This window comes from Coregonus clupeaformis, unplaced genomic scaffold (assembly GCF_020615455.1).
Source record: "Coregonus clupeaformis isolate EN_2021a unplaced genomic scaffold, ASM2061545v1 scaf0643, whole genome shotgun sequence".
NCBI classification, from domain to species: Eukaryota; Metazoa; Chordata; class Actinopteri; order Salmoniformes; family Salmonidae; genus Coregonus; species Coregonus clupeaformis.
The window spans coordinates 28,848-42,367 of NW_025534098.1; the positions used below are offsets into that span (position 1 = coordinate 28,848).

At 46.7% G+C, this 13,520-nt stretch overlaps 1 pseudogene; it reads right to left on the reverse strand.

The window, feature by feature from the left end:
- Positions 1 to 2,604: 2,604 nt before the first annotated feature.
- Positions 2,605 to 3,943, reverse strand: LOC123485284 (annotated as a pseudogene).
- Positions 3,944 to 13,520: the final 9,577 nt, after the last annotated feature.

Below are 13,520 nucleotides of genomic sequence, written 5' to 3' on the forward strand. Positions count from 1 at the left end.
ATTGCTGCAGCCGGGTTCTCGATACATTGGTCCTTTCTTTCGTAGATGCTCTATTACTTCACGGTAATGGGGTGACCATACTTCGTTGTCATGACGCCCCCCCACCATGAGTCTTTCAGCACCTTCATCATGTAACACATTTGTCCGGCTATATGTGTCACGGAAAAGTAGTCTGGGTTGTGAGGTATTGTCCAATGTTGACGCAGAATGCGCCCTTCACCCAGCTTATCGACCAGATGTCGTATTATGTCAATTAGGCGTAGAGAAGTCGCCCCTACCAAGTCCTTACATATGTAACTGCCTCCACAGATGGCCACATGAAATGTCAGTACTTCGGTGCTCTGAGTCTCGTCACCAGAACATACTCCTCCGGGCATGTCACCAAAGTGTGCCGGAACAACAATATCTCCAAAGCGAATCTTAGGTCCGCCCATGAAGGAGCTAATCTGATCTGCAGAGACTGAGCCCCACCAGCGCTCACCTAGCCATTCTAGAAAGGAGTGCCACGTTCTGTTCAATATCGACCACTTAAGCATGAGATCTATCTGCTGATGTTTTTAGCATCCTCCTCGGCTCGAACCATATCTTCAACATCGTCATCGTCAACGTCGAAGTAGTCGTCAACCGCTTCTTTGTAAACATTTGTCCCTGTCCACATGTCTGGTGTTTGACCCGTACTGGGGAGGGGTGTCCTCCTCCTGACTCCTGGTGTCTTCCACGGTATCACTTAGAGTGTCGTGGTTCGTGCTCATACGTCCAATCATTGTAGTCACCTGCCATTGTTGCTTGGCAATCGGTCTCTGAATCGGACCGGTTGGAATCTGCAGGGCTGAATGTGTGTTGTCTACAACTGTTCCCGCATGCATCTGAGTCATATAGGTGCTGGTCGTCCACAGGGCTGTTGTTTGACTCGTACTGGTCACGGGTTCTGTTTCCTGAAGCCTGGTGTCCTCCAGTTGATCACCTAGAGTTTCGTATTCAAATGGATACATCGTGCTTCCTTCCCAATCGATCTCGGAATCGCACCTATCGGAATCGGAAGGGTTGAATGTTTTTGCGTACAACCGTTCTCGCATGAATCTGCTCCGTAAAACATTTGGTCGTCTACAGGGCTGTTGTTTGACAAGTACTGGTCATGGGGTTCAGCTTCCTGAAGCATGGTGTTGTCAACATTATCACCTATAGTTTCATATACATTTCCATTGTCCTCTATTGGGTCTCCGTGATGTTCCTCACACGTCCAATCATTGTAGTAACTTGAGCTTGGTGATAGCCTTGCACTCTCAAAATCGGACCAGACTGAGGCTGAACACTCGTCTCTTAGTGGCGTAACACTGGTCCTACTTCTATCTACTTTGCAGTACCCATAGCAAGACAGCATCTGATGCCTCTGGACGCAAACAACTGTCTCAAAGTGGTTACCAACATTCTCCAAATAGATCCCCTGGTTAGACACCTTTACACCATTACAACGGTGTATAAGCCACCTCCCGGTGTAGTATGTATATATGCTGACACCCAAACAATCTGCAGCTGCTTGAATCTCCACTTCCGTAGCCCAAGTACCTAGAGAGGCCATTTGTGATTTGGTAATGTAGTCTGATACTGAACGGTAGCCACTTCTCAACATGCTGGTGTATATCACATCATTGCTTTGTAGCTGCTCCACGACGACATTTCGAATGGTTCTATGAAACTCATCTGTACCACAAACCGCTTCACTGACCGCTCTGAAGAAACAATTGCCGTACGCCTTTTATCGGTATGTTTTTGCACGGAGCCCCTAACCCACCAGTGACTGTACTCAGTACAGACTGGTCCTTGAAGCAATTCACCTTCAGCCTGTTGCAAAGAACCTGCGCATCTGCAGCCCCGATAGGGTTGAACTGCTTCTCTCTACATGGGTCCCCAGTAGCAAGCATAGTATCCTGACACCCCGCCATCAATTAGTCTATTCTACTCTAGAGGTCTTTGCTATTGTCATTGGTAAAGTCATTAATACCTTATACCTGCTTCACCGGCTTGTGGACTGTGTGAGTTTGGGTATGCGATTTAAAAACACCCCCCTATTGGACCACATTCCGTGGACTGTACCGCTGTACTGTTTGAGTATGGATGATAACCCTCCCGTTGTCCTGGTATTCTGTACACACGCGTGCCCTCCGGGTCGAACTGTCCCCCCTCTCACTAAAGGCCCAGTTGGAACATGTGGGACAGTATGGGTGCGAGCAGCCTTTGCAGATGTATTTGTTACACCTGGTGCACACCGTGTGTGTTTTACAGTCCTTCTTTGTGGGGCAGACCTGACACCTCTTCCTCTTACTGGGTTGTGCGGGGTTGGGTGCTTGGGCCGGTGGTGCTGCGTGGTCGGTGCTGCGGGGGCGTGATCCCGCCGGGGCTGATCACGATACGTAGCCCTCTGAACAGCTTTGACGAGCGCCGCAGAGGCTTCGAGTGCGAGGGAGACGGGCCCTTCTTTGTATGAGCGGAGTCACTAGTGCCTTTCCCAGCTGCTCGAGGAACACCCTCCTCTTGTTTCGCTTGCCAGGCATCCAAGTGGGGTTGAGCTCTCGCCATATGACAAAAGCGTTGTAAGAGGACACGTCAGAGATGTTGTGGAAGATGACCAGGGGCCAGCGCAGCGGTCATCCTCCTGCAGCTGTAGGTTCCAATCACCTTGTCTAGGTTGTCCACACCTCCCTTGTTGCTGTTGTAGTCTAGGACGATGGCCGGCTTCTTGTCCTGGCGACGGCTAACGTGAGCCTCGGTGTGCAGCGTGCTCAGGAGTAAGACGTTCTTGTTTTTCTTTGCCAGGTAGGACACTAGAGCGGTGGTGGACGTGAAGGCGAACTTGGAGGAGAAGAGGAGCCTGTCCTTTGAGGCGAGCAGCGCCTGCGGGAGCTCTGGCTTGTTCTTTCTGACTGTGCCGACCACGGTGGCGTTCCTGGTCAGGAGCTGGCGCACGAGCTCGTATGAGGTGAAGAAATTGTCGCAGGTGACGTTGTGACCCCCTGAGTCCTGCGTCAAATCGAGCACGACCCTCATCCCCTGGTTCTTCTCGGGGCCTCCGCATGGCCTTGCCGGTGTAGACCTGCATCTTCCAGGCATAGCTGGATTTGGAGTCGCGGGCCACCCATGTCTTGATGCCGTATTTGGCCGGCTTGCTTGGGATATACTGGCGGAAAGGACATCGGCCTGGAGGAGAGAGAGCAGAGCGAGAGAGAGAGACAGAGAGAGAGAGAGAGAGAGAGAGAGAGAGGAAGAGACAAGAGATTAGCTTTAGCGTGTTGTGTTGTGTTGTGTTGTGTTCAGTGTTGTGTTCAGTGTTGTTGTTGTGCTCTTGTACGGTGTTGTTGGCCCGGCACACCTCTGAAAGGGACCAGTTGCTCGTCCACCGTCACGTCGGGCCCGGGGTTGTAGAGGAAGCGGCAGCCTCTCGACCCACTTGTCCCCAGACCTCTCTCACGGCCGCAAGTTTGTCACCGCCGCCTGCTGCGCGTCTCTCGGCTCTGGTCTGACGGTCGTCGGCGAAGGAGTCTCGAGTAAGCGTGAAAGACTTTGAGCGGCATGGTTGCGCGGGAAAATGGTCCTTCCGCTCTCGGCGTCCCAGAGACTAGAGGCCGCTTCGCCTCGGGACCTGTACACGCCGGCTAGGATGAGCAGCCCTACGTAGGCTCTCAGGTCTGTGGAGTCCATCGCTTTCCAGCGGCCGCCGCGCCGCCGTGATCACGGTCTTCGTGGTTTCGTGGTTTTCGTGGTCGTCGGCGTAGTGGCGGTGGTCGTCGTCGTCGTCGCCGTGCCGTCCCGGGCTCCGTATTTGAACGCCCTCCAGATTGGTCATCTCCAGGATGATGTCTTCTATCTCGGGTGTGAAAAACAAGCGAAACGTGGACAGGATGTCGCGGGCTTGGCCTACGGCCTGCCTAGTAGGCCCGGGCCTCATGTCCTCCGGCACCTCAGCAACCGGCCTGTTACTTTTTGCCGCTGCGGCGCCCTCCGACGCCGCGCGATTGTTGTCACAGGGCACCGAGCACCATTGGATTTGGCCGTTTCTCGACACGAATGTCTCTCTTTCCACTCGAGGGATATCGTGTTGTGTTCTGGGGCTGATGCTGCGGCGGCGGCGGCGGCGGCGGCTGCGGCAGTGGCGGAGGTCTCCTCGCTCTCCTCGCTCTCCTTCACCTTCCCCTTGTTCTTCTTCCCCTTGTTCTTCTTCTTCTTGTTGGTCGTCGTCGTCGTCGTCGTCGTCATCGTCTCGTTCGTCTTCTACGCCTTGACCTTCTTCTACTTGGACATCGTCCTCGTCATCGGCGGCGTCGGCGGCTGCGGCGTCGTAGTCGTCGTCGTCGTCGTCCTCTGTGGTCTCCTCGTCCTCTGGGTTGTATTCCTCCCCGTCTTCTTCTTCGGACGCTTCCTCGTCCGCTTCCTCATCGCAGTCAGAGTCATTGGAAAATATCTGTTCTAGGACCTGTTTGGCCGTGAATCGCACAGCACTCATAATAGCTTCGGCACCCAGGCTGGGGAAGTCCCCAAGACCTCTCTCTCGACACGTGTCCGGACATGCCACGGAGGCAATATTAGTAGTAGTAGTAGTAGTAGTAGTAGTAGTAGTAGTAGTAGTAGTGGTGGTAGTGGTAGTAGTAGTAGTAGTAGTAGTAGTAGTAGTAGTAGTAGTAGTAGTAGTAGTAGTAGTAGTAGTAGTAGTAGTAGTAGTAGTAGTAGTAGTAGTAGTAGTAGTAGTAGTAGTTATTGGTGTTGGTGTTGGTTTTGGTGTTTGTTTACGGCTTACCTAGTACCTCTGGCTCAGAGCTTATGCCTCTAACGTGTAGCCTGGGTCGTTTTGACCCAGACAGGACAGGACAGGACAGGACAGGACAACGCTAGGGGTTATACAGCAACTCGCTCTAACACTCTGACATGTAGCCTGGGTCGTTTTGACCCGGTCAGGACAGCAGGTGGAGACATAGAGCGAGTTGCTCTAACACCTAGGCTCTAACACGTAGCCTGGGTCTTTTTGACCCGGTCAGGACAGCGGGAGGGGATATACAGCCACTCGCTCTAACACCTAGGCTCTGCTTCACCGGCTTGTGGACTGTGTGAGTTTGGGTATGCGATTTAAAAACACCCCCCTATTGGACCACATTCCGTGGACTGTACCGCTGTACTGTTTGAGTATGGATGATAACCCTCCCGTTGTCCTGGTATTCTGTACACACGCCGTGCCCTCCGGGTCGAACTGTCCCCCTCTCACTAAAGGCCCAGTTGGAACATGTGGGACAGTATGGGTGCGAGCAGCCTTTGCAGATGTATTTGTTACACCTGGTGCACACCGTGTGTGTTTTACAGTCCTTCTTTGTGGGGCAGACCTGACACCTCTTCCTCTTACTGGGTTGTGCGGGGTTGGGTGCTTGGGCCGGTGGTGCTGCGTGGTCCGGTGCTGCGGGGGCGTGATCCCGCCGGGGCTGATCACGATACGTAGCCCTCTGAACAGCTTTGACGAGCGCCGCAGAGGCTTCGGTGCGAGGGAGACGGGCCCTTCTTTGTATGAACGGAGTCACTAGTGCCTTTCCCAGCTGCTCGAGGAACACCCTCCTCTTGTTTCGCTTGCCAGGCATCCAAGTGGGGTTGAGCTCTCGCCATATGACAAAAGCGTTGTAAGAGGACACGTCAAGGATGTTGTGGAAGATGACCAGGGGCCAGCGCGCGGTCATCCTCCTGCAGCTGTAGGTTCCAATCACCTTGTCTAGGTTGTCCACACCTCCCTTGTTGCTGTTGTAGTCTAGGACGATGGCCGGCTTCTTGTCCTGGCGGCGGCTAACGTGAGCCTCGGTGTGCAGCGTGCTCAGGAGTAAGACGTTCTTGTTTTTCTTTGCCAGGTAGGACACTAGAGCGGTGGTGGACGTGAAGGCGAACTTGGAGGAGAAGAGGAGCCTGTCCTTTGAGGCGAGCAGCGCCTGCGGGAGCTCTGGCTTGTTCTTTCTGACTGTGCCGACCACGGTGACGTTCCTGGTCAGGAGCTGGCGCGCGAGCTCGTATGAGGTGAAGAAATTGTCGCAGGTGACGTTGTGACCCCTGAGTCCCTGCGTCAAATCGAGCACGACCCTCATCCCCTGGTTCTTCTCGGGGCCTCCGCATGTGGCCTTGCCGGTGTAGACCTGCATCTTCCAGGCATAGCTGGATTTGGAGTCGCAGGCCACCCATGTCTTGATGCCGTATTTGGCCGGCTTGCTTGGGATATACTGGCGGAAAGGACATCGGCCTGGAGGAGAGAGAGAGCGAGAGCGAGAGAGAGAGACAGAGAGAGAGAGAGAGAGAGAGAGAGAGGAGAGGAAAGACAAGAGATTAGCTTTAGCGTGTTGTGTTGTGTTGTGTTGTGTTCAGTGTTGTGTTCAGTGTTGTTGTTGTGCTCTTGTACGGTGTTGTTGGCCCCGGCACACCTCTGAAAGGGACCAGTTGCTCGTCCACCGTCACGTCGGGCCCGGGGTTGTAGAGGAGCGGCAGCCTCTCGACCCACTTGTCCCAGACCTCTCTCACGGCCGCAAGTTTGTCACCGCCGCCTGCTGCGCGTCTCTCGGCTCTGGTCTGACGGTCGTCGAGCGAAGGAGTCTCGAGTAAGCGTGAAAGACTTTGAGCGGCATGGTTGCGCGGAAAATGGTCCTTCCGCTCTCGGCGTCCCAGAGACTAGAGGCCGCTTCGCCTCGGGACCTGTACACGCCCGGCTAGGATGAGCAGCCCTACGTAGGCTCTCAGGTCTGTGGAGTCCATCGCTTTCCAGCGGCCGCCGCCGCCGCCGCGGTCACGGTCTTCGTGGTTTTCGTGGTTTTCGTGGTCGTCGGCGTAGTGGCGGTGGTCGTCGTCGTCGTCGTCGCCGTCGCCTCGGGCTCCGTATTTTCGAACGCCCTCCAGATTGGTCATCTCCAGGATGATGTCTTCTATCTCGGGTGTGAAAAACAAGCGAAACGTGGAGAGGATGTCGCGGGCTTGGCCTACGGCCTGCCTAGTAGGCCCGGGCCTCATGTCCTCCGGCACCTCAGCAACCCGGCCTGTTACTTTTTGCCGCTGCGGCGCCCCTCCGACGCCGTCGATTGTTGTCACAGGGCACCGAGCACCATTGGATTTGGCCGTTTCTCGACACGAATGTCTCTCTTTCCACTCGAGGGATATCGTGTTGTGTTCTGGGGCTGATGCTGCGGCGGCGGCGGCGGCGGCGGCTGCGGCAGTGGCGGAGGTCTCCTCGCTCTCCTCGCTCTCCTTCACCTTCCCCTTGTTCTTCTTCCCCTTGTTCTTCTTCTTCTTGTTGGTCGTCGTCGTCGTCGTCGTCGTCATCGTCTCGTTCGTCTTCTACGCCTTGACCTTCTTCTACTTGGACATCGTCCTCGTCATCGGCGGCGTCGGCGGCTGCGGCGTCGTAGTCGTCGTCGTCGTCGTCCTCTGTGGTCTCCTCGTCCTCTGGGTTGTATTCCTCCCCGTCTTCTTCTTCGGACGCTTCCTCGTCCGCTTCCTCATCTCAGTCAGAGTCATTGGAAAATATCTGTTCTAGGACCTGTTTGGCCGTGAATCGCACAGCACTCATAATAGCTTCGGCACCCAGGCTGGGGAAGTCCCCAAGACCTCTCTCTTCGGCACGTGTCCGGACATGCCACGGAGGCAATATTAGTAGTAGTAGTAGTAGTAGTAGTAGTAGTAGTAGTAGTAGTAGTAGTAGTAGTAGTAGTAGTAGTAGTAGTAGTAGTAGTAGTAGTAGTAGTAGTAGTAGTAGTAGTAGTAGTAGTAGTAGTAGTAGTAGTAGTAGTAGTAGTAGTAGTAGTAGTAGTAGTAGTAGTAGTAGTAGTAGTAGTAGTAGTTATTGGTGTTGGTGTTGGTTTTGGTGTTTGTTTACGGCTTACCTAGTACCTCTGGCTCAGAGCTTATGCCTCTAACGTGTAGCCTGGGTCGTTTTGACCCAGACAGGACAGGACAGGACAGGACAGGACAACGCTAGGGGTTATACAGCAACTCGCTCTAACACTCTGACATGTAGCCTGGGTCGTTTTGACCCGGTCAGGACAGCAGGTGGAGACATAGAGCGAGTTGCTCTAACACCTAGGCTCTAACACGTAGCCTGGGTCTTTTTGACCCGGTCAGGACAGCGGGAGGGGATATACAGCCACTCGCTCTAACACCTAGGCTCTAACACGTAGCCTGGGTCCTTTTGACCCGGACAGGACAGGACAGGACAGGACAACGCTAGGGGGTTATACAGCCACTAGCTCAAACACATAGGCACTGACACGTAGCCTGGGTCTTGGGTGGCAGGTGATGGCTTAACACCTAGGCTCTAACACGTAGCCTGGGTCTTTTTGACCCGGTCAGGACAGCAGGAGGAGATATACAGCCACTCGCTCTAACACCTAGGCTCTAACACGTAGCCTGGGTCCTTTTGACCCGGACAGGACAGGACAGGACAGGACAGGACAGGACAGGACAGCGGGAGGAGATATACAGCGAGCCACTCGCGCTAACACCTAGGCTCTAACATTAACCCCCGAAAATAAATAAATAAATGAATATAATATAATTTATTATTTTTATGGGAGTGGTCATTGAATCCACAATATAACAGGTTCGTGTCTCACAGACAAACAACATCCATCCATCGAAGCTATGTCGACTTTCCAGAACACAGAAAACGTCAAGGGGGATTCTTGCTGCATCACTGCAGTGTTTGACATACACACGTCGGACTCCAGTCACGTAACTACTACTACCGACAATACCACCACCACCACCACCACCACCACCGTCGTCGCCACCGTGATCGGTCTGGGCATCGTCGGAGGGTCGACTCGACTGAATCTGAGCACCATCAACTTCAACGACATCTATTCTGCGTTCAATCGAGTAGTGAACAACATACCCATACTGCTCGGCTACACGGTGAAAAGCCTCTCGGTCATGCCCAACAACAAACTGGAGGTGAGACTATTTGTCGAACCCAAATATAGTCTGTTGAGGTATGAGCTGTGGCTCGTTCGGGTCGTAGGACAGGCTCTGCTCTTGTGGTTTTACCACGGTGCAGTGTCACACATCATGGTGACACACCGGGACCACCATGTGCAGAAGATACACCGTCAAGCTGTGGGATGGTGTCCCTGTGCTGCAACGTTGACCGGGTTCGACGACAGCGAGTCTTGTACTTGTGCTTTGTACTACGACATGTGGGACATGGACGTTCGTCACAGCCACGTCCGAGACCATTTGTTGACATATTATCGGACAAAATATCGGCAAATGCCATGCGACATCTCATCCGTGTGTAGCGGTGTCCACATGACAGATCTCTCAGATGAGGAACAGACACTTCTGATGAAGACAGTCGCCTGGATATTTCAAGGCTTTTCTGTTGGCCCCAAACAACACGCCATGATGGGGATCCCTGCGAGCCTAGGCATACCTTGTGATTTCACGAAAACCCAAAATGTTGTACCGCAAGTCTACAAGTTGACAGACTGTCAGAATGAAACACGTGCGGAGATGTTCAATTGTCAGCAAGCAGAAGAGCAGATGACATATATTCACTTGTCGAGGAAATGGTTATCTTGGGTTTCCAGCATTGTCCTCGACTAGTGACACACACACACACCTACAATATTACAAGGAAATCACCAGATTCTTTTACCAAGTTAAAAATTTCACTGTAATGTCTGTACCTACAATGTGACCAATAAAAAAGTTGATTTAATTTCATTTGCAAGGGTCCCGTTCACAGCACAGCACACACTCGCTCTAACACTCTAACACGTAGCCTGGGTCGTTTTCACCCCAGCCAGGACACGAGAGGACAACGCTAGGGGTCATACAGCCACTCGCTCTAACACATAGGCACTGACACGTAGCCTGGGTCTTTTATTTTTATTTTTTTATTTATTTTTGTTTGACCCGGACAGGACAGCGGGAGGAGATATACAGCCACACGCTCTAACACATAGGCACTGACACGTAGGCTGGGTCGTTTTGACCTCGGACAAGAAAGGACAGGACAGGACAGGACAGGAAAGGACAGGACAGGACAGCGGCACGGGATATACAGCCACTCCCTCTAACACATAGGCACTGACACGTAGCCTGGGTCTGTCTGACCCCGGACAAGACAGGGCAACGCTAGGGGTTACACAGCCACTCACTCTAACACGTAGCCTGGGTCTTTTTGACCCGGACAGGACAACGGGAGGGTTATAAAAAAGTATCCCTTCATATGCCGAACTAGTTGCATTGTGGATTTTGCCTAAAACAAGATTTTAGAAAATGTTAATTGAAAACATTTTTTTTTTATCACATTTGAAAACCCTTGTATATTGTATTCTACATATGTCCTTCTAGTGCTGAACGTTAAAAAAATATTTTAGACCCTTTTCATGCAAAATGTATAAAAAATATTTTTCACGTTTGTTCTAAAAAAAATTGTATCCCTTCATATGCCGAACTAGTTGCATTGTGGATTTTGCCTAAAACATGATTTTAGAAAATATTCATAGAATTATTATTTTTTTAATCACATTTGAAAACCCTTGTATGTTATATTCTACATATGTCCTTCTAGTGCTGAACGTAAAAAAAATCTTTTAGACGCTTTTCATGCAAAATGTATAAAAAATATTTTTCACGTTTTTTATAAAAAAACTTTTTATCCCTTCATATGCCGAACTAGTTTTTTTTGAGGATTTTGCCTAAAACATGATTTTAGATAATATTCATTGAAAAAAGCTTTTTAAAAAATCACATTTGAAAACCCTTGTATGTTGAAATTTACATCTGTCCTTCTAGTGCTGAACGTTAAAAAAATATTTTAGACCCTTTTCATGCAAAATGTATAAAAAATATTTTTCATGTTTGTTATAAAAAAAATTGTATCCCTTCATATGCCGAACTAGTTGCATTGTGGATTTTGCCTAAAACATGATTTTAGAAAATATTCATTGAAATTTTTTTTTTATCACATTTGAAAACCCTTGTATGTTGACTTCTACATATGTCCTTCTAGTGCTGAACGTTAAAAAAATATTTTAGACCCTTTTCATGCAAAATGAATAAAAAAAAATTCACGTTTGTTATTTAAAAAAAATTATCCCTTCATATGCCTAACTAGTTGCATTGTGGATTTTGCCTAAAACAAGATTTTAGAAAATGTTAATTGAAAACATTTTTTTTTAATCACATTTGAAAACCCTTGTATATTGTATTCTACATCAGTCCTTCTAGTGCTGAACGTAAAAAAAATATTTTTCACTTTTTTTATAAAAAAACTTTGTATCCCTTCATATGCCGAACTAGTTTTGTTGTGGATTTTGCCTAAAATATGATTTTAGACAATATTCATTAAAAAAAGCTTTTAAAAAATCACATTTGAAAACCCTTCTAAATTGTATTCTACGTCTGTCCTTCTAGTGCTGAACGTAAAAAAAATATTTTAGACCCCTTTTCATGCAAAATGTATAAAAAATATTTTTCACGTTTGTTATAAAAAAATTGTATCCCTTCATATGCCGAACTAGTTGCATTGTGGATTTTGCCTAAAACCTGATTTTAGAAAATATTCATAGAATATTTTTTTTTTGGAATCACATTTGAAAACCCTTGTATGTTATATTCTACATATGTCCTTCTAGTGCTGAACGTAAAAAAATATTTTAGACCCTTTTCATGCAAAATGTATAAAAAATATGTTTTACGTTTGTTATAAAAAAAATGGTATCCCTTCATATGCCGAACTAGTTTTTTTGTGGATTTTGCCTAAAACATGATTTTAGAAAATATTCATAGAATTTTTTTTAAAATCACATTTGAAAACCCTTGTATGTTGAATTCTACATATGTCCTTCTAGTGCTGAACGTTAAAAAAATATTTTAGACCCTTTTCATGCAAAATGTATTAAAAAAATTCACGTTTGTTATTTTAAAAAAATTATCCCTTCATATGCCGAACTAGTTGCATTGTGGATTTTGCCTAAAACATGATTTTAGAAAATATTCATAGAATTATTATTTTTTAATCACATTTGAAAACCCTTGTATGTTATATTCTACATATGTCCTTCTAGTGCTGAACGTAAAAAAATATTTTAGACGCTTTTTCATGCAAAATGTATAAAAAAATATTTTTCACGTTTTTTATAAAAAAACTTTGTATCCCTTCATATGCCGAACTAGTTTTTTTGTGGATTTTGCCTAAAACATGATTTTAGACAATATTAATTGAAAAAAGCTTTTTAAAAAATCACATTTGAAAACCCTTCTAAATTGTATTCTACGTCTGTCCTTCAAGTGCTGAACGTAAAAAAAATATTTTAGACCCTTTTCATGCAAAATGTATAAAAAATATTTTTCACGTTTGTTATAAAAAAATTGTATCCCTTCATATGCCGAACTAGTTGCATTGTGGATTTTGCATAAAACATGATTTTAGACAATATTCATTGAAAAAGCTTTTTAAAAATCACATTTGAAAACCCTTCTAAATTGTATTCTACGTCTGTCCTTCTAGTGCTGAACGTAAAAAAATATTTTAGACCCTTTTCATGCAAAATGTATAAAAAATATTTTTCACGTTTTTTATAAAAAAACGTTTTCCCTTCATATGCCGAACTAGTTTTTTGTGGATTTTGCCTAAAACATGATTTTAGACAATATTCATTAAAAAAAGCTTTTTAAAAAATCACATTTGAAAACCCTTCTAAATTGTATTCTACGCCTGTCCTTCAAGTGCTGAGCGTAAAAAATATTTTAGACCCTTTTCATGGAAAATGTATAAAAAATATTTTTCACGTTTGTTATAAAAAAATTGTATCCCTTCATATGCGAACTAGTTGCATTGTGGATTTTGCCAATAACATGATTTTAGAAAATATTCATAGAATATTTTTTTTATCACATTTGAAAACCCTTGTATGTTATATTCTACATATGTCCTTCTAGTGCTGAACGTAAAAACAATATTTTAGACCCTTTTCATGCAAAATGTATAAAAAAATATTTTTCACGTTTTTTATACAAAAACTTTTATCCCTTCATATGCCGAACTAGTTTTTTGTGGATTTTGCCTAAAACATGATTTTAGACAATATTAATTGAAAAAAGCTTTTTAAAAAATCACATTTGAAAACCCTTCTAAATTGTATTCTACGTCTGTCCTTCAAGTGCTGAACGTAAAAAAAATATTTTAGACCCTTTTCATGCAAAATGTATAAAAAATATTTTTCACGTTTGTTATAAAAAAAATTGTATCCCTTCATATGCCGAACTAGTTGCATTGTGGATTTTGCATAAAACATGATTTTAGACAATATTCATTGAAAAAGCTTTTTAAAAAATCACATTTGAAAACCCTTCTAAATTGTATTCTACGTCTGTCCTTCTAGTGCTGAACGTAAAAAAATATTTTAGACCCTTTTCATGCAAAATGTATAAAAAATATTTTTCACGTTTGTTACTAAAAAACGTTTTCCCTTCATATGCGAACTAGTTTTTTTGTGGATTTTGCCTAA